The 22,109-nt window shown below is 39.8% G+C and overlaps 1 protein-coding gene across 1 annotated transcript in view; it reads right to left on the bottom strand.

Moving 5' to 3' along the window:
* Window positions 1-22,109, bottom strand: part of LOC139461174 (coronin-2B-like) — a 121,249-nt gene that overhangs the window by 98,695 nt on the left and 445 nt on the right. The window lies entirely within an intron of this gene.

The raw sequence follows: 22,109 nt of genomic DNA, 5'->3' as shown, positions 1-22,109 counted from the left end.
ATTTGACGCCTACACCATGTTCACCCTTAGTTAAGGAGACCATGTCAGGTGAAAGGAAAACTTTTTTTTTTCCCACAATGTTTTCAGGACATTTATTTTATTCATAAAAAAATCAGGAGCAAAATATTTCTGGAGAAAATTAAATTTTTCATAAACACCAAATTGGTGTCTATTGGTGTAGACAGATGTATTTATGAACAAGTTTTTGTGTGAAAAGGTTTGCTGATTTGGAGGTATTGAATGGATTTTGATATCTGACCTTAATCCTGTTTAGACCAATCAGAATAAAGCATTCTTTAATGTCATGGTAAAAATGATACGGTCATGCCCCGCTTATACGGACTTCAGATATCCGGAAACCTCGGTTCCCGGACGATTTTCATTCAAAACGAAATAATTACTATATAAATTTACCCGTATATCCGGAAATTCAGTTTCCGGAACCGGACAGTCATTTTCATACACAAAACACTGAAATGCACACAAAATTGTCTCACTTATCCGGACAATACACTTCCGCTGGTGGTAATCCTTTGATTCGCGAGAAGTCAATTAACCAAGTGACACTGAGTTACGTTTGAGACGAGCTTGTTTATTGTACATGTAATCCCCTTCGATAAATATGGCGTCTGTGGAGGTCAGAGGTCAAAGTTGTGTAAGTATGGCACTGACTTTGGACATACCATAGGAAAATCGACAATTGGTTACAGTTCAAACTTCCATGACAGACTTTGTCATCTGTCATGAGTTGCATAATTGAAGGGAAGTAACTCTTCCAGTAAGAAGCTGGTTTCAGTTATACGGAAATTCGTTTATACGGACGAATTGTGAAATGACGCAAGTGTCCGTATAAACGAGGCACGACTGTAAAACCACAAAACTTAAAAAAGGTCATTTGTAAATGTCGGCGCTAACCCCATAATGTCCAGTAAACATTTATTTCGTATTTAAAAGAAAAAAGGCAAAGTAATTTTGGAACAAAATATTTTTCAAAAACATAAAACTCCCAGGTCCATTTTATGACCCCCCCCCCCAAAAGGTCAAGTGTTGTCAGTGTCAACTAAACAACCTTGTGAAATCTCTGCTGAATTTTTCATCAATCCTTAACAGCAAACAAAGACGGAAAGATTCTAGATCTTATCTTCGCTGATTAAAACATCAAAGTTGCCACACCCAGAGAAAGGGGTCAATAGCTCTGATAGCCTTATCATACACTGTGGCTGAAATATAAGGTGATTTATAAGAACAATTGTGAGCCCTATTATTATACAATGTGAGATGAATGATAAAATCACCAATAAAAGGTTGTTTTTAAGTGACAACCATGACAACTGCACTCCTTGTTCTGTAGTCTAACAACCATTCCTTCGAGTCTGGACCAGACAATCCAGTGTTGACCTCATGAGCATCGATCCACGCAATTGGGATTGATGACATGCACCAACCAAGTCAGCGAGCCTGACCACCCGATCCTGTTAGTCGCCTCTTACAACAAGCAAACATCTAATAGGTCAACTTAGTTCACATTTTGCATTAAATTGAATAAAGGCAGGTCAACATGTATTTTCATTAATAATGAAATGATTAATTAATGATGTGCACAGATTATAATCAATTTTATTATTAAATATATATATTTGTACATAGCAGTGTTTGCATTGGTCTCCAAACTAACAGGGTCTCCTTGGACCTAGTGGGGTTCAGGGGGGTTTGGTGCATGTCCCCCATGTAATTTATTCAAATTTCGACCTAAAATGGTGTATTTTAAGCCATTTTGAACACAAATAAATTGAAATTTAATAAATTAAATAAATTGAAAAACGCGAATGGGGACGCGTGTAGGTTTCCTTTTTTGCGTCTTTGTATCTTTCAGTGCATTTTTTGAGTATGGGATGCCGTAAACATAAACACTAATATATGTATTGTGATAGGTTAAAGTCGCTAAGTTGATACCAAATTTTCCAATCAATGACACTGGGTTGCAAATTAACTCAAATCCAAAGAAGCCCCTGGTGCTAGTGGGATTTCTTTTTCATCTAGCCCTTTAGAAGATAACTAGTCCTCCTAAAATAAGAAGACTTTCAATTTTAATCTTTCATGCAACAAAATATATTCAAATATCTAGACTCAGTCAGAATAAGTTACAGCACCAGCTTCGTGATGCAGTTTTCTGTGCCAAATACATTTTCATCATGTCTCCAAAAAATCATACAGGCCCAACCAGGGGTAGAAACTAACATTTAGTCCACTAATCCTTATAATGATAACATATAGCAAAACATGGCAAATTTCTACTCGTCCTTATGATACCTTAACTATTAGGCAGTTTGGCTACAGGACCAGTGCTAATTTCTAATGCCACCCACAGAAATTTAATTATTTGATGTAATAAGCGCCCAGCTCTAATAAGAGCCCTCAGCGATATTTGCTAATTGGCTAGTTAACAATCCCAATTAGGACCCTTCCGATTGTTCAATGTACACAAGACTTATTTATTCGTGTATAATAGTAATACATTATATGCATCCTTAATTATGGGAAATTAAATTCTGGAAAAACATATCTGTCGTATATTTACATTTCAGGCTGTCAGCATAAACCACGAAATTTACGATCTTTCAATTATTTTTCACCAAAATAATATTCTAATAAGAGCCCCCTATTTCTAATTTTGAGAGCACCCTGGGCGCTTATGATGTCGAGTACGGTATTTCTATTAGCCCATAGGTAATTACTACTAGCCTTGGGCCTACAGCCAAGCGTTAATTTCCATCCCTGGATTACACCCCTACCACCACATCACTGATTGTCCAGGATCTATTGATTGTTGCAGTATTTCTAATACGAGCAAACGGTCATATTTTGTTGACAAACTAAGCTGTTTCTTCAACAATCACCATTCCCTGGCGGAAATCTCAGCGTGGCAATCTCAACCATTGTTACAACTGACATATTGTTCCTCATTGTGAGGCAGCCATTGATCGTGGCGACATATGTCCCAAGCGAAGTGAAATATACAGCGACTTGTGTCTACAAATAGTCCAGTTTGTTCAGAGCTCCAGATACCTTTTTGAGAGTTTTTACTCTAGGGTTTCTATTTTAATTGGGTTATTACATTTTTCATTGGGTAACCAACATTTTTCACTCATCCATTCATCACTCTATTGGGTTTTCCCCCCAAATAAGTAAGCATTTTGAGATTTAAAAAAATGAAATAATGTTTTAGATGTATAGAACTGTTCTAAATATACAGGCTTGACTTGGAAAGTAAATTAGCTCGTAATTGTGTTTCGGAAATTAGCTCCTTTGTACGCATGTTGAAAATATTTCACTGGGTATTTATGCGTGCTGTTTTCAAACTGAGTTTTTCATTTAATGCATGCGTTTATGAACGCAAGTTAATTGAAAGTAATTGGGTTTTAAATAGTTTTGAGTTTTTTTGCCGGCAAATACGTAGCTTATCTGTAGCTCTATTTGTTGTATGATTGATTAAGTTATTGCATCGTGCAAGCAGGCAAGGTGAGGCTTATAGCCAGCATTATTTGATGTTGCTAAGCTTCAAATCTTTTCGTAAACGTATGAAACCTGCATCACCTCGGGCTTTCCTCCCTCATTAAGCTGACACGCCATGATATAACTGGAATACTGTTAAAAGCAGCGTTAAACCCAACTCACTCACTCACTCACTCAGTCAAATCTGTTCAGTCACACCTACAGCATGTACAGTGACAGACAGGAGGTTGTTTGTTGTTTGTTTGTTTGTTGTTCAACGCCACACTTGGCAATCTTCAGCAATCAGTAAATAACTTAGTCAGCATCATCATAATCATCATCATCAAACATCCATCATTGTGATTGTTTATTATATTGCATGTTCATTACTCACCTATTACGACAAACATGGGTTACTGAAGAAAAACCAGTTGTGATTGTTTATTGTTTGCAATATTCTATATATATGACAGTGGTCCATTAATAACTGAGTCTGGACCAGGCAATCCAGTGACTGACATCATGAACATCGATATGTGTAATTGGAATACGACGACATCTATCAACCAAGTCACCAAGCCTGACTACCAGCCTTATCTTATTTTCAGCCATATCCAACCGCTCAGCTCATATGACCTTCACCCGGCCCCACCCTTGACCCCTGACCCTACCTACATTACCCACCCTCTGACTGTCACATACCTATATAGCTGTTTATTTATGCGGCATTTATTATCAGCCCTAACACTGCCTGTGTCCAATGTTGCGAGATAATTGATCATAATATATCTATATGTCACTGTGTTCGGTCACTGATCAAATACAGCAACCGATTTTTCTATAACCCCGCCATGTGCTGCATAGCAGCCATTGTAGCCAATGCTGACAAATGTGCAACAAATGTTCATATCACCCAGCTACTTTTTATCATAACGTTTTTTCAGTGAGGTAAAAGATATATATCATTTTTTCATTGAGGTAAAATATATTAAATGTTTGGAAGTAACCCTTTGAAATTTCCGAAGATTGGCTTATGGCTTCGTTAAAAAAATCACTTTTCTTTATGGCATTATCTTTATAGGTCATTCATTCTCTCATGATCAAGGAAATTTGTAAGTGATGCAGCCATTCTCTGCTTTGGCAGATGCATAGACTTGCACAGTCTCTAACTCTAAGGCAATAATTATTAGTTAAAATCATAATTTCTATATAATGTAAATAATAAGAACAAGTTGTCCCTATAAGAGACTGGAGGTTTACTGTCCACATATCTAGACTTGCCTTTTTGGAGTATAGAAATACTATACATCCATGGTCTTTTCTTTCAGTACAGGGGGCACGAGTGGCCCAGTCGTCTAAGGCGCCGCGATTCGCTGTGCAGAGTTGCGTCCCTTGGGCACGCCAGAAACCTATGATTGTGAGTTCCAATCCCGGTTCGCCCCGATTATGTTTCTAGGTTTGTCAGCACCATACCCGTGCTTGTGGGTTTCACTGAAGTGGTAAACGTCTGAGACCTGCATCACTCCGGGCTTTACTACCACATTAAGCTGACACGCTGCGTTATAACTGGAATACTGTTAAAAGCGGCGCAAAACCCAACTGACTCACTCACTCTTTCAGTACAGCCTTGGAGCAAGGCTAGCAGATACACTTTAAAGAATGAAAGGAGAATATGTCAAGTCACTTAAGTGAGTGGGTGAGTATTGTTTAATGCTGCCTTAAACAGTATTCCAGTTATATCACGCGTCAGCTTAATGTGGGAGGAAAGCCTGCAGCGGTGCAGTTCTCAGACGTTTGGTGAAACACAGAAACTCAGACAATCCAGTGATTGACATCATGAGGATTGATCAGCACAATAGGGATACAATGACATGCTTCAACCAAGTCAGCGAGCCTGACCCCCCTGATCCCGTTAGTCGCCACTTACAACAAGCATAGTCGCCTTTTAAGGCAAGCGTGGGCTGCTGAAGACCTATGGGATGGGTAGTCCTCAACACTAACAATACAAGTTCCCCCAAGAACCAACACACAGCATCTATAGTAAACATGGTTAACATACATTATGGCGACATGTTTCTTTTTTGCTTAATCAGAGCTCCAGATAACTTTTGAGGAATTGAGTTTTTACTCTAGGGTTTCTATTTCAATTGGGTTTTAACATTTTTCATTTGGTAACCAATATTATTTCACTTATCCATTCATCACTCTATTGGGTTTGTCCCCAAATCAATGAACATTTTAAGATTTAAAACAATGAAATAATGTTTTAGATGTATGTAGCTGTTCTAAATATGTAGGCTTGACTCAGAAAGTACATTAGCTCATAATTGTGTTTCGGAAATAAGCTCCGTTGTACGCATGCTGAAAAAGCTTGATTGGGTATTTACACATTCTGTTTTTATACATTTGAGTTTTTCCTTTAATGCACACGTTTTTGGACGAAAGATAACTGAGAGTAATTGGGTTTGAATATTTGGGGGGGTATTTTACGTAAATACGCAGCTTATCTGTAACTCTGCTTAATGCTGCACTCAGCATTATTCCAGCTTTAAGACAGTGGCCTGTACTTAATCAAGTCTGGACCAGACAATCCAGTGATTGATACTGCATACGAGGTCAGGGGGACGAGTCTTATCACTTGATCCACTAAATCGCCTCGAAGACACAACCAGTATAAGTTACTGGAATGCAATTCCAGCCAGGAATCCCAACGAGGAAACTATAAAGATATATACTCTCACAGCAAACCTCATAGACCATTAATGTCAAATACTGGAGAGGCCAATATTACAATGCCAGCGTTAGAAATTGGCATTTGGACTATAATAGTCCTTGCCAAACTGCCCAATAGTTAAGGTATCATAAGGGCATAAGGCATAAGGCCATTTTTAAGGGCTTGCTATATGGGATCATTAAATGGACCAGTAGACTAGAGTGAGTGAGTGAGTGAGTGAGTGAGTGAGTGAGTGAGTGAGTGAGGTTTTACGCCGCTCTTAGCAATATTCCAGCAATATCACAGCGGGGCACACCACAAATGGGCTTCACACATTGTACCCATCTCAGGAAACGAACCTGGGTCTTCGGCGCTTTCACCACTAGGCTACCCGACCTGGCCACCGGTGGACTAGACTTTCCAACCCCACTGGTTTTGCTTACAGAAGCAATATTCTTGGTGGGCCTTCAATGTAGTCGTCTGACGATACATCAATGTATCGATCACAATTGCACACAAAGTAAAAAGTATTTATTCTAACCTTAAGTGTATTCTTTAATAAATGTTACACCAAACACTACATATATATTTTCATCAATTGTGCCATACTTGACAATGCCAATAGCAAATTGTCAGTGTGCCAGGTATTTGGCCATGCTGTCTGTGAAAAAGATGGCTTACGCATCACCGATAAGAGCATGTGCAAGTATCGTGATACGTATCGGATCATGAGCAAGGTATCGCATTAGGTCACACAGATGGTGTATCATCCCAGCCCTACTGTAACAACAGTAGGAGGTTTGTGTGCCACAATGTCTATCTCCTCTCATATTTGAGGATGGTCGCCTCTGTCTTCATAATCTCATAAGCTTCTATGTCAATACCCATGTGTCGGAACATTTACAATGTCCCAATCACAATCGCAAAGGCCTCCTTGCGACAAAAACTCCGGAACTAGAAGCGAAGCCACTTGGTCAGTTGACTCTACAGGATTGAACTGTTTACTTCCCAGATTAGAATGCACACCAATATACCTGTTGCTAATCTCTGGTGCACTCTATCCACATGACAGGTGAGGTGAGGTGAAATTGGGTTTAACGTCGCGTCCAAGATTATTGCACTTATATAGCGACGTGCATGCACGTGTATGTGTGTGTGTGTGTGGCTGCTTGTACTAGTCCGGACTGATGCCGATTTATAGTGCTAGCTCACTGAGATACCATGCCGCAGTTTAACATGAATACCCCACTCAGACACAGTATACTGACTCCGAGCCGACCAGTCCTTGTTTTAGCCCCTTAATGCCGAGCGCCAGACGGGTAACAACAAGTACAATCTTTTAACGTCTTTTGGTATGACGCGGCCCGGGATGGAACCCTGGACCTTCCGCTCTCCGGGCGGATGCTCTACCACAAGACCACGGAGACGGTCATCCACATGATAGAAACATCCAGCTGTGTGTTGGTTTACAAATAATTATAATAAGGTGAGTGGATGAGTCAGCAGTTTTTCAGGGTTGTCAGGGACAGAAAGGTATTTGTTTTCAAGTCAGCCAAAGAGCACTTTTGGAGAGACCCGTGAAGATCCAGAGCAGAACAGGTCTTCCGCAACCCATGCTTGCCATAAAAGGCGACTATGCTTGTCGTAAGAGGCGACTAACGGGATCGGGTGGTCAGGCTCGCTGACTTGGTTGATGCATGGCCTTCCAATTGTGGTGTCGCTTAACTTGTTTTGATTAGTACAGAACTTGACAAATGCCAGTGTTGTTACTCGAAGAAGATTTCAAACATCGACTGTTAGTGATATTCTGTTCCTTTCAACAAATTCAATGAATCATCTTGTTTGGCTGTCGTATAGCATGTATAGTGAGAGTGAGTGAGTATGGTTTTACACTGCTTTTAGCAATATTCCAGTAATACCATGGCGGGGGACACCAGAAATGTGCTTCACATATTCTACCCATGTCAGGAATCAAACCCGGGTCTTTGGCAGACGTGCAAACGCTTTAACCACGAGGCTACCCAACCGCCCCTGTTTGTCGTATAACATCGCACTGTGACCTGTAACTAATTGAACCCAGACCAGAAAATGCAGTTAGGATACAATGACACACAATCAGGCAAGTCACTGAACCTGATCGCCTGATGTATGTAGTCGCCTCTTACAACCAGCGTAGGTAGCTGAAGACTTCTAACCTGGAATCCCGACTTGTGGCCCTGTCAATGACCTGTACACATTTACTTGTTTCTCTATCTTTTCTGTAGTACTTAACACATTTAACCAAGCTGTAATTCCCAACCCTCTCCGACCCGTGAAGACTCCGGGGTAGAATAGGTCTTCAGCAACACATGCTTGCCGTAAAAGGTGACTGTGCTTATCGTAAAAGACGACTGATGTGATCGGGTGGTCTGGCTCGCTGACTTGGTTGATGCATGTCATCAATCCCAATTGCGTGGATCGATGCTTATGATATTAATCACTGGATTGTCTGGTCCAGACTCGATTATTTACAGACCCCAATCATACAGCTGGAATATTGCTGAGTGCAGCGTTAAGCAACAAACCAACCAACCAACAAACCAACCCTCTCCACACCAATTCAGACTAAATACTACTTTCCTAGATACAAGATGTGACTGTGGAGCACAAAATAACAACTAGTCATGATTATTTGTTTTGTTTGTTTGTTTGTTTGTTTCTTGTTTAACATGGCACTCTGCAATACTCCAGCTATATGACAGCGGTCTGTAAATAATCGAGTCTGGACCAGACAATCCAGTGATTGACATCATGAGCATCGATCCAGGCAACTGGGACAATGACATGCATCAACAAAGTAAGAGAGCCTGACCACCTGATCCCCTTAGTCACCTCTTACGACAAGCATGGGTTGCTGAAGACTATTCTATCCCGGCTCTTCACGGGTTAATCATGACTAAGTGGTTTACACCTTTACTAATCTCAGAAAGGAAAAGGGCTGAGTATTGTAAGTTCCAATTGTACTACGACTTATTGCAATATGGGTTGTCTCCAAAATATTATACTTACCAAAACTTGCAGTGACAACTTAAAATTGAACATATTAAAAATTATGAACACAGTGCTCTGGCAAATGCAATATGGTCAACAGTATGAATTTAGTGCTTTAAATAAAGTTTTGGGAAATATTGTCACAAGAGTAATTATTATCAGTGTTCCCGCAAGCTTCTTATACTGCTAGTCCCAGTGGACTGACAACTATAAAAATTACCATTCCCACACAATTTTTGTCAGTCCTAACTTTGTACAAATAAATATTGAATGAAAATTACCTGGTTTTAATTCTTTCAACATCAATTTCAATACAGTCTGCTGTCATGGCTGACAAATCTGTGACGTCATTTCTGAAGTAACTTATTTATACCTGCTCGTCATCAACACAAAGTTCAATCACAATTTTCTCTTTTTTACCCTGAATATTACACTTTGATTCAAGACCAAGTCACTACAAACAGATATTTAACCTTGACACACAGCGAAATTTTATTTCCTTGCACTAAAAGCAGACAACAGGAAACACTGATGATAACAGATGAGCTGACTTCATTCGAAAGTATAATTGTTTTGACTATCGACGATGTTGTGTACAACCACAAAGATTTACAAGATACCTTATTTGTGTTCAAGATACCAAAATTGAACACTCCCAGAAAATATGTTCTATGTCCAAGTTTGCATTTTTATAATCTAATTCCCCCACCCCCATGTGCAAGTTTTTATTTTTTATCCCATGTTCATGTTTTATACATACAAGCTTTGACCTGCATTTAAGATATATACTTTTTGAAAAAGGTTAAGCCAGAAATTGTATTGATTCATACCCCTTTAGACAAAATGTATTGCAATGAATCTCACTCCTTTCACATGTAGCATGTATAGTAGTATTCAAAGTCAATCGGATGTCTTCTAGGCCTGCTGCAAGAGGGACAACTAAATCTATCTTTTAGCATTGGGGTAGTGACAAGCACCCATTCATCTTCACATCTAATTCTAACACTGTCCCAAATTCCTGAGGTACATTTGCATCCTACAAAAGCAGTATCGTCTCCCTCAAGATCAAATGTTGATAAATGCTATCAGTCTTTCTCACAGTCCCTCAACCATATTATTATCCCTTCTGCCCAGCCCTTAATGTAATGTGATAGCCCTAAATAATCTGTTATTGTTTGATGTTTTACTCCACACTCCAATATTCCAGCTTTATGACAGCAGTTTGTAAATAAGTCTGGACCAACAATCCAGTGATTAACATCATGAGCATCAATCTAGGCAATTGGGATATGATGACATGCATCAAGAAAGTCAGCGAGCCTGACCATCCGATCCCGTTAGTCGCCTCTTACAACAAGCATAGTCGCCTGTGACAAGCATTATATATAAACTGCCTGTTACGGCAAGCATGGGTTTCTGAAGACCTATTCTAGCCTGGATCTTCACGGGTCAGCCCTCAATGAAGAGAGTCTAATATGCTATATACATTCACAGATAAACAGTATAACTCTGAGGCTCTTCTCCTTACAGAAATATTACTCACAAATTGATGATTCATACATTCCATTTTCAAAGAAAATCTTGTACTTACTGCAATTTGAGAAGACAACTTTTTGAAACCCAACCTCTATACAAAAACATCTATTCTGCACTTGGAGTAAATGCTGTGAAATGGAATCTATCTCTCTGAATGATACGAACCCTGGGGTCAAACTAACACGGATGATAAAGGGACAGTTTTAGCAAAGAGCTCTGTCAATATTTTACGGAAAGCGATTTCTTTGAAATATAGGTCATCATTTGTGATGTCACTAAGAAAGTCCACACAAACTGGTCTGTGTGGATCTCTGGGTTGATGCAAATGTCTTTATAATAACTTGTGCTGTATATCTCACAAACTAGGAAAATAGACAATTATTCCAGTGAGGTTTGGAGTTGAAGATGCCACGGTCCAACTATTCAAATGGCAGACAGCTCAAATGAGATTTTAATTCTATTCTTTATACGTTTGAAACAGTTTTCACCTCACATTCTGATGTATTGGCTTGGGTGTCCACCTTTTATTTTGTGTTATTCACATTGTTTGATACTCAAACCAGAGAAATACATTTTGGAGTTAGGCCTTACACTCTCTTTGCTTGGTTGATAGATCTGCATGATGTTAAAACTCGGAAAAATCAGAACAAAAATTAAATCAGAATGAAAAAGTTTTTCCATCATTGTCCATACCACCTACAGTAAAGATAGCATTGATGAGAAAAATACTCCACAGGATTTATATATCATGTATATGAAGTCTTTTTTTTAATTGAAAAGTTTTTCATAATTTATTTTGTTGCCACTGTCTGATCCAAATCAAACCTTAAGATATTTAAAAACGTTCTGTACAGTGCATCATATTTTTACATATTTATTTTGATCTACCGACCAATTTTTTCACAAACAAAATCTGTAAAAATAAAGGAGTAAAAATTTCGCCTTGTGTTCACATAGAGACACGTTGAATCCATGTCGGGATTCCAACCCTGGTTTTCGGCGTGACGAGCGAACGCCTTAACCACTAGGCTACCCGACCGCCCCCTGTAAAAATGAAGCAGTAAAAGTCTGGCCTTGTGTCATCTGTAATGTAGGTTCTTATGTCCGAGTTATAAGCCGAGTATACAAGAGTGTCATAATGCAAGTCAATGCTGAGTTACGTAAGTACAATAAATGTAACCATCATGATCATGGCCAATTGGAGATGAATACCATTTCCTTTTAGTTTGTCCATTTTACACGGACGAGAGACGACTGTACATCACTTGCTACTATTACGTGCAAACTGTTTGTCTTATATTTTGTCATGATTGTACTCTTGGTCATGCAGCCTTTGATACTGAATAAACTTCTTCTTCAATTCCCGAAACTCCGAATCGTCCTTGTTTTTTCCCCTTATTGACGAACGCCTGAGGCAAGGCAACAACAAGCACAGGGTTAGAAACTAACTGTTTTAGTCCACTAGTCCTTATGATGATAACATATAGCAAAACCCTTCAAAATAGTAAATTTCTACTAGTCCTTATGATACCTTAACTATTGCGCAGTTTGGCAAGGTCTATAGAACTAGTGCCAATTTCTAACGCTGGAGCACCATCTTTGGTTTTAACGTCTTTTGGTATGACACGATTGGCAATTTGGAGCCAATGACCTTTTGCCCTCTGGGTAGAGGCGGTTGAAAGAAAAAATGAAAAAGAAATGTCTGAATCAACTTTGACCAACAATTGAGGGGTAGATACCTGACCCCCCATCCTCCCCTTGGGGATTTCTGGCTAGAACTAAGGTCCCTAGCATCCCATGCTTGTGTGTAGATGCACATCGTCATTTCAGCAATTTTAATGGAAAGCACACTAGTGAATCCACTTCAGTCTCACATCTCAATACTTAGATACGGTCAGCGTGGTTGGAGTGACATGCCAGTTCTTTAATTCACGACAAGAGGTGAAATAGCACAAAAAGCAGTTTACCAAACATTAATATGAATTCTTATCCCCAGCAAAGGTTAGAAAACATTCCCAAACTTGAATTAAAAATTTCTCAATTAACGTTGTTACATTTATTGCAATAAGCCACTTGGTGCTCATAAAATACAAAGGAATGCACTTATTAAAACCAAACACGTTAAATTTATTAGATGCTTCATTTTACATTATTGCACTGAATGTAATGTTAAAAAATGAATTAAAATATCTGAAGAAATTAAGAAATTTAAAATGTTTAAGAAAATCCAATTTTTAACAAAAATGATTATTATCCCATGTCCTTGCCAAGAGCACATAGCTTGGAATCCGAGAAAAATCCCCGGCCACATACAGCTCAAAATCAACCAACAACACGTGTTTATTGCAAATGACAGACAACTCCCTTGTATACCAGTATTTCTGTCAATTATTCATTCCCATGACATCAATACTACTATAAAAAGAGCAAATCAATATGGATAAATCAGCCTTCCATTCACTTGACCACAGGTCAACATAAATTGCAATCTGTCAACTTTGCAGAACAAAGAGGACCCAATTAAGTAGCCACTGTTAAGTAACCACTATTAAGAAGCCACTATTAAGTGGCCACTCTTAAGTAGCCACTATCAAGTAGCCACTTTCTAAAATATTCATGTTCTCCTGCCATCAGAGCCGCTGATCAATACAAGATTTCCAGACACGCATTACCTAACTTTGACCTTCATTATAACAAGCAGTTCCCAAAGCTAACTGCCGACCAAATCCCATTAGTGATGCAACAACCAATAAACTCCAAGAAGCAGTCGACCCCACCACCATTCAATGACCGAAATTAGTGCTGCACAATAGGATTAGGACAAAAGGCCAACAATCTCCTTTGCATTTACCAGGCTGACAAGAGTCCATAATATTTATCTACCGGCCATTGGTTATTGTGATATTGTGGCTGGCGTCGGATTGGAAGGGACGTTCTTGGAGGTGGAGGTCAGGGGCTTGTGTCGAGGGCTGATCTGATGTGTCACGCATTTGTTTGCGGAGAATAGCTTGTTGATAAGTAGTTGTGTATGTTGATCGGATCGGCTGGAGGGATCTGTCTCGCATTGTAGTGGTGTTAGCGTGGTGTTTATTGTGTTAACTGCGTGTCAGATAGACAGCCCCTTTGACAGGAACAGTGGGAAGGAAATTGAACGATATTATGTAATGGTGGTTGCAAACAACATCTTATTTTGGGTGTGTATCAAGAAATCAAGAAATTACAGAAGAGGTGGTGGGGTTGGTTGGTTGGTTTGTTGTTTAACGCCACACTTAGCAATATTACAGCTATATGACGGCTGTCTGTAAATAATCAAGTCTGGACCAGACAATCCAGTGATTTACATCATGAGCATCGACCCACGCAATTGGGACCGATGACCAAGTCAGCGAGTCTGACCACCTGATCCCGTTAGTCTCCTCTTATGACAAGCATTGTCGCCTTTTACGGCAAGCATGGGTTGCTGAAGACCTATTCTACCCCGGATCTTCACAGTGGTGAGGTGAAAAGGTGTTTAACATCACGTTCAGCATCATTGCACTTACATAACATCTCAGACACAAATGTGTGTGTGTGTGTGTGTGTGTGTGTGTGTGTGTGTGTGTGTCAGTGTGTGTGTGTGTGTCTGCTTGTACTAGTCCGGACTAATGCCGATTTATAGTGCTAGCTCACTGAGATACTATGCCACAGTTTAACATGAATACCCCACTCAGACACAGTATACTGACTCCAAGCCAACCAGTCCTTGCCCTTAATGCCGAGCGCCAGACAGGGTAACAACAAGTACCATCTTTTAAGGCCTTTTGGTATGACGCGGCTGGGGATCAACCCCGGACCTTCTGCTCTCCGGTCTTAGACCACGGAGGCGGTCTCTCAGACACAACTGTGTACCTGAAGCCACAGCATTTCTTTTCTATAAGGTCGACCTTAGAGCCATTGATTCAATTGATTGAACACCACTACATGGTGCATCTGTCACTGGATGAAGCCAGTGGTCGAGAGGTTAAGAAACAGGTGGTGCTGCTTATATTTATAATGAGCATCACTTACAGCTAGTGTTAGTCTCCAAGAAACAGGTGGGACTGCATTGATATTAGTTGACTTGGAATGATAGGACTTTGTGTTTATTACTATTGAATTTGACAAAACAATGTGGCGAACAATGTGTACTGCTGGTGGGAATCGAACTCGACATCTTCCCGAGTTAGTCCTGCACCATGACCGTGGAATATATTTATCTTATGAAAAAGAAATAATCTTGAAATGCATACAAAAGCAATTCTAGCCAGCTCAAGCTAGTTCAGCATAGGGATTTTTATTTTATTTTTAGAGTCAAGAAGGATATTGTGTAACATAAGATTTCAGTGAGTGAGTGAGTGAGTTTGGTTTAACGGTATTCCAGTTATATCACAGCGTGTCAGCTTAATGTGGGAGGAAAGCCTGAAGTGATGCAGGTCTCAGACGTTTACCATTTCGGTGAAACCCACGAGCATGGGTATGGTGCTGACAAACCTAGAAACATAATCGGGGCGAACCGGGATTCAAACCCAAAATCATAGGTTTCCAAGGGACTCCAACTCTGCACAGCGAATTGTGGCGCCTTAGACGACTGGGCCACCCATGCCCCCCTAGTACTTGTAGACTCAAAAGATCATGGCAGAAACTTTTAGTGTCTGTTTGACTCCTGTTTTGAAAATCTCTAGGAGGTGTGTCAACATTTTAGCAGGGTGCGTGGAGGTGTACGTCACAATTAATCGCAAGACATCAGACTTTTCAAACTTCTCCCTAAACAAGTCATGGTGTAAAGGCCAACATTGATGTCGATTTGTCTTGCAATAAGTTTGTTTAACACCACAGTCAAAAATATTTAAGCTACATGACATTGACCTTTTACTTATCAAGTCTGGACCAGATAATCAAGTGATCTATTTTGACTTGGTTGAAGCATGTCATCGTATCCCAATCATGTAGATCGTGTTCATGATATCAATCACTGGATTGTCTGGTCCCGACTCAATCATTTACAGACCATACTGTCATATAGATGGAATATTGCTGAGTGAGGCATTAAACAACAAACAAACCAATGATCCATGTCTTTGGGGTTGGAGGACAAGCAATCAACCATGTCACAAGCCTATTTACCATGTGATCTATTAAGTTGCCTTTGAGGACCAGAATAGCTTACTGTGGCTCTATTTCCTGACCCGAGTCCTCCAGGGTTGCATCATCAGGTTCACTGAGGTATGCTCCAGATTAAAATCAAACCTGGACTACAAAAGATCTAAACATCCTTATCAGGGCAACCAGTTTCTACCCACAAACACAGGGTGACCATGAAGTTCAAACGTTCAAAAGTGACTAGGTTATGACCCTCTGGTGATCCCGGGTAAATATCGGTCCCCAGCATCCTAAGCCTGTCACAGGAGAGGACTGCACACAGGGTCCGAAATTCCCTGTTTTAGAGTGAGTGAGTGTGTGTGTGTGAATACAATGGTGGCCCAGTAGTCTAAGGTGTTGTAATTCCTTGTTTTAGAGTGATTGGGTGGGTGAGTGGGATGGTGGCCCAGTCGTCTAAGGTGTTGTAATTCCTTGCCTTAGAGTGATTGGGTGGTCAGGCGAGTAAGTGAGTGAGAGAGAGAGATGGTGGCCCAGTCGTCTTAGGTGTTGTAATTCCTTGTTTTAGAGTGGGTGAATGAGTGAGTGAGTGGATGGGTGAGTGAGTATATAACCTAATATATACATCTACATGCAACATGCCAAAAATGTTCATTTGTGCCTGATTAACCCTTAATTATCTTCGCACAAAATCAACCTTTGAACACACTCAATACCTCTAAAGTTAATTTACCATACTACATCACTGATCCCTGTGTTAAGTATAATTTGGCATACCGTATGCGCTTGGGCTTGATGTCATCAACATGATCAAGATGTGGGTATTTCAAGATTATGTGCACATATTCCTATTACGTGTTACAGCAATAAGTCATTAATGCATGTGACACTGGCAGCAGATTGTTTGGTGCAATTTGCAAATGGAGGACGCCATGATTTTCTTTCTTATTTCAAACACTGTTGCAGGGTTAAAAAACATAAATTAACTCATTTGGGCATAATTTCATATGAAAAAACAATTGCCACTCTAAATCATCATCATGCTGATTCCAAAAAACAACATTGTCAAGTCTTGAATCCATCTAAGTAGATACAATAGGTCTTCAGCTACCCATGCTTGCTGTAAAAGGCGACTATGCTTGTCGTAAAACGGGATCGGGTGGTCAGGCTCGCTGACTTGGTTGATACATGGTCATTGATCCCAATTGTGTGGATCGCTGCTCATGACATCAATCACTGGATTGTCTGGTCCAGACTCGATTATTTACAGACCGCCGTCATATATCTGGAATATTGCTGAGTGCAGCGTTAAACAACAAACCAACCAACCAAGATACAATCAAAAGTCTACATACTGCTTGCTTCTGTTGTGAAAAACATAATACACCTAATAAAACTGAAAAAAATTCTTATACAACAATATCCAGCAAATAACTTTCTCTTCAAGCTACCATGGTTATCACTTCTTATCCCTGGAGGACTGATGTACAACAGCGTTATCAGTGGTTATCACTGCAGGCTATCAACAGTTATCACATAGGTCTCTCATCAACTGTTAGTGAGAGTAGGTGGTAAGGAGCGTTATCACATGCCCCCAGTGTCCTATTACACCACCGATCTGACATGCAAATGTAAACGCTACTTCATGGTCAAGTCTCTACTATACACACATCCACACATACCTCTCCCTCGTAAACCCACCATTTACAGCTAATTATCGTGTTGTGTATTCCGACACTTGCCATGCTTACATTACAAGGTCGGGTTTCAGCTACTGTTTGGGTGATATGAAACTGATGACTCTCTGACTGCCTATTGTTCAGACTGTTTCATATAAACAAGGTGTTTGCCATATAAATTGCTTTACTATTAAAAGGCTTGTTTTATCGATGCAATAAACCAATCCGATAAGTCTGATAGCAACATATGGACATGAAGTTGCTTGGCAGGAACTACTTTCAAGCCATGAAACATTTTACATCAATGTGATGCCATCTTTCTCAATAACCATGGACTACTGTTCCCAATATGCCGAGAGGGGATTTGCAAAGTGTTGACGAAACCTTGTGAAAATCATTGCTGCAGTTCATTTGGTACTAGATAATTAACTGTGCAGGTCACTCAAAAAAAGGGATTCATACACAGTTTTGAAAGCTGCTTATAAAAGCTTACTTACATCATAAGCATGTGTTATTTTAAGAATTACAGTATATTTATGATACGGAAACAAATTTGGCAAATAATCTTTATGTATTTTCTCACTTAAAGGGGGGCGGTAGGGTAGCCTAGTGGTTAAAGCGTTCACTCATCAGGCCGAAGACCTGGATTCGATTCCCGACATGGGTACAATGTGACACACTAGAAATGGGCTTCACACAGTGTGAAGCCCATTTCTGATGTCCCCAGCCATGATATTGCTGGAATATTGCTAAAAGCGGCATAAAACCATACTCACTCACCCACTTAAAGAGCACATGAACTCATCAATTTCAGGTTGTTAAGATAAGAACTCAAAATAAAACCCCAAAATAACTTTTTATACAATATACCTGCCAAAGGTCCTTAGCTATCCTAAATATACACCCTTGATGATTTCTGGGACATTAACTTGTGAAAAGACTTGAAATTATTCAACTTAAGGCTGGAATCGAAATTATCTTCTGGACCACGTTGACAACACTATGACCATTACATAGGTGGCCTGAGGCTGCTGGCGCCAGGCCTAGAGGTCTGGTCTTTGTAGATAGCCCATCTGTGTAATACCTGATCATTTTAGAAGCCAAGCACAAGGTCACGGTGACCTGTGTGACCTAACGAATTAGTTACCCTGGGGTGGGAGACTTTCGTGTAAACAAATACGTCTAGCTCTCGACCACTGTTGTAGCTACTCTGACAGGCTAGTTGAACAATTTCACCAGTTCAGAATGATGAAATCACATATGTGTCAGTATACTAGTATATATTGAGGACAGCAATTAACGGGACGGGTCCTCCATCCAACTTGTAAAGTCATTATTTGTAAATTCTATACATAACTGTGAAAATTTCAAAGCTTAGTTTTCGCGAATTAGTTTTGCAGCTTTTTGACCTGACACTGGCAGGCATTTTTATGATAAACATATTCACGGCTAGAATAGCATATTTGAGTTATTGAAGTGAATCTGGAGATAAGTCAGATCACTTGTGTTAACACAAACACTTGCACTTTTGGGAGGGATAATATAAAAGTCAACTTCATTATTAAAATGAAATAATTATATGTTTACACATTCACAACCAACTTGGGACTCACATGTTAAAAGTCTGTTGTGTACCTGACAAATTCTAAGGCAGATAAATGCAATGTTCTGCACAAGTTCTGCACAAAAAGTGACTTTCTGCAAGATGGGTACATTTCTGCACTGAGTGGGCATTTCTGCAGAATATTCCGTGACTGAGTAATACAGTGCTCAGGGACTATTTTGAAGCTATTGCATACGCATGTTATTATTCCCATTGGGTATTGATAGCTTTAGTGGGTATTCAATATATTTTTAAGTCCCTTTGTGCAGTCTATTGGTAATTTTGAAACCAGTTTGTGATTCTTTTTTCAAATGCTGTTTCAGATGACATCTAATTTCCATCTGTCCATGTGATGCACAAAGTCTGTAAATAATCGAGTCTGGACCAGACAATCCAGTGATTGATATCATGAGCATCGATACTTGCAATTGGGACACGGTGACATGCATCAACTAAATCAGCGAGCCTGACCACCCGATCCTGTTAGTCGCCTCTTATGACAACAATGGACAAGCATCGGTTGCTGAAGACCTACTCTACCCTGGATCTTCACGGATTGTAGAAGTCCAGGTTTCACACTTGAAGAACTGGGCTGGTATTATGGAGTAACATTTTGGCTGCACTAACAAGTCTATGCATGGTCCAATCAAAATCGTGTAACGAAATTGACATTTGGTTTATAAACAACAAGGCAACTGCTGTGCAGATTTCGGTCAATCACAAGATGCGCAGAGCATGTGTGCCATCAACTGGGTGTCAACAGACGTTTTCCAAATCTTTTCAAGTTTTTAACGAAGGTACTCATGTGATTTGATGCACTTCGCGAGGTAAAATCTGTCTTATAACAATAAAGGTATTGACTATCGTTCAGATCGTCTTGACTGGGCGCCGCTATTTTGTTTGAAGCAAATGTAAGTGATATGATAGATGGAATCTGATTGGTTAATATGAGGGATAAAGAAGGGACATAACTCATAATCGCCACTGCTGGCGCTACAGTCAAGCCCAGAAATTCCAGTCTGATTAGGCAAGGGTGGAAACTGGACTTTTGTAGTCAGCGAACTCCCTTGCCTCAGGAAGATGGTGTTTATGCATATTTCTACATGCATATTTGTATGCAAGTAACTCAAAAATTATTTGGAAATGGTGATTTACTGAGTGTATTTTGCTCAATAATTACTGAGGGGATTCTAATTTTCATTTCACTAACCAGGGGAGGAAAGAGGCACATAAACATTCATGTGAATATCTAAGGATGCCACAGGCCAGCCTACTTGAATCAAGTGTCTACTGACATGCACGGATATGATAGCCGAGTAGACTTACTGTGGAATATTCATCTTTGAAAGATGGACTTTGATTGGACCATCACTACATTGTCAAAACTGGATGCTTGGCAAGCCTTGGCCTTTGATCATGTATTGCATACATGAGTGTGAGTGAGTGAGTGAGTTTGGTTTAACGCCGCTTTTAACAGTATTCCAGTTATATCACGGTGTGTCAGCTTAATGGGGGAGGAAAGCCCGAAGTGATGCAGGTGTCAGAAGTTTACCACAAGTTTACCCGGCGAACCGGGATTCGAACCCACAATCATAGGTTTTTGGCGTGCCCAAGGGACGCAACTCTGCACAGCGAATCGCGGCGCCTTAGACGACTGGGCCACACGCGCCCCCATTACATAAATGTACATGTGGGACAGCTTGTATACGTGCATGAATAATCCCCGATAAAATATCACCTTTGTGGGAATGTGCAGTGCTGCTGGTGAATCCAGAAGCCCAGATGTATCCTGGAAATAACGTATCCAGAACTGGAACAACATTTTTACTCTGGCAAGATTTAAAATATTTTACTATTGGCATATCATGCATATTAACCTGATGAAACTCTAAAACAATTAAATGAATTGGGATACTGAGCTACACAGCTAAGATTACTACGTAATTTTCATAACTCAGTATAATGTCTAATATACTCTGCAATACAGCCACTGTCTATTGCAAAAAAATCCATACAATTTTAACAGGCAATGCACTCCCTACAAACGATCCAAAAGGAATTTATGATGCATGTATAAATTATGTAAGGCCTGAAGAGGCTTGCTTCGAGCTGAAAGCGCTTGCCCATAAAATGATTAATTCCTCCAAGCTTTTATTTTTTTCTGTATACTACTTGAGAGTATTAGTAACCTTGTATTTATACATCTAGGCCAATAATAAATTATATATCAAAAGGGGGGTCCTGGGGTCATTGTGGTCTTCTATGGTATTTGAATCAAGGACCCCCCTAATGCACGCATCCTTTGAACATTGCAGTAATTGAAAAGTTTGTGGTAATGTTTTCTAAAGTCTTAACAATGACTTAAAAAGTACTATTCTAAATATATTTGCTTCTGCGGTGATGTGTCAGTCAAATCGGCTGATTCAATCAGAAACGGTTTATTGGGATTTAATACCTCTGATTGACCAAACAAAATTGAGTTTTTACCAAATTTATGGTTGAATAAAATTATGGATATAATTTGTCATTGTCCTAATAATCGACCCCGCATTAAACCCGATATCACTTCACGTCACTAACAACTTACATGGGCTGGTCCAGTTAATCCTTAAAACAAGCATACCCAAATAAATGTTGGTTAAACATGGGACTACCAGTAACAAACAGCTCATTGATATTCCTACAGGCACACATGCTATAGTCCTATTGACATTTGTAGTCGTCTTGTGTCCCACCTAGATTTTGAGCCCAACATATAGGCTAGATGTATGTAGTCTAACTCATCGTATCACACTGCCCCTAACTGTGCTCCGGGACACTTATGACAGTCAAGTCGTTATCGCTCTGCGGTTGCTAAACGGTCACTTTTCACCAACACAACTGACCGATTGTGTCCATTTCACGACTGACCGACAACAGTCTGAGAGTTTTGTACGGAAGT

The sequence above is a fragment of the Haliotis cracherodii genome, unplaced genomic scaffold (genome assembly GCF_022045235.1).
Source record: "Haliotis cracherodii isolate W230 unplaced genomic scaffold, xgHalCrac1.p SCAF_14, whole genome shotgun sequence".
Lineage (NCBI taxonomy): Eukaryota > Metazoa > Mollusca > Gastropoda > Lepetellida > Haliotidae > Haliotis > Haliotis cracherodii.
Note: the sequence above shows the minus strand (reverse complement) of the source record. Positions and strands in the feature narration are given on the sequence as shown.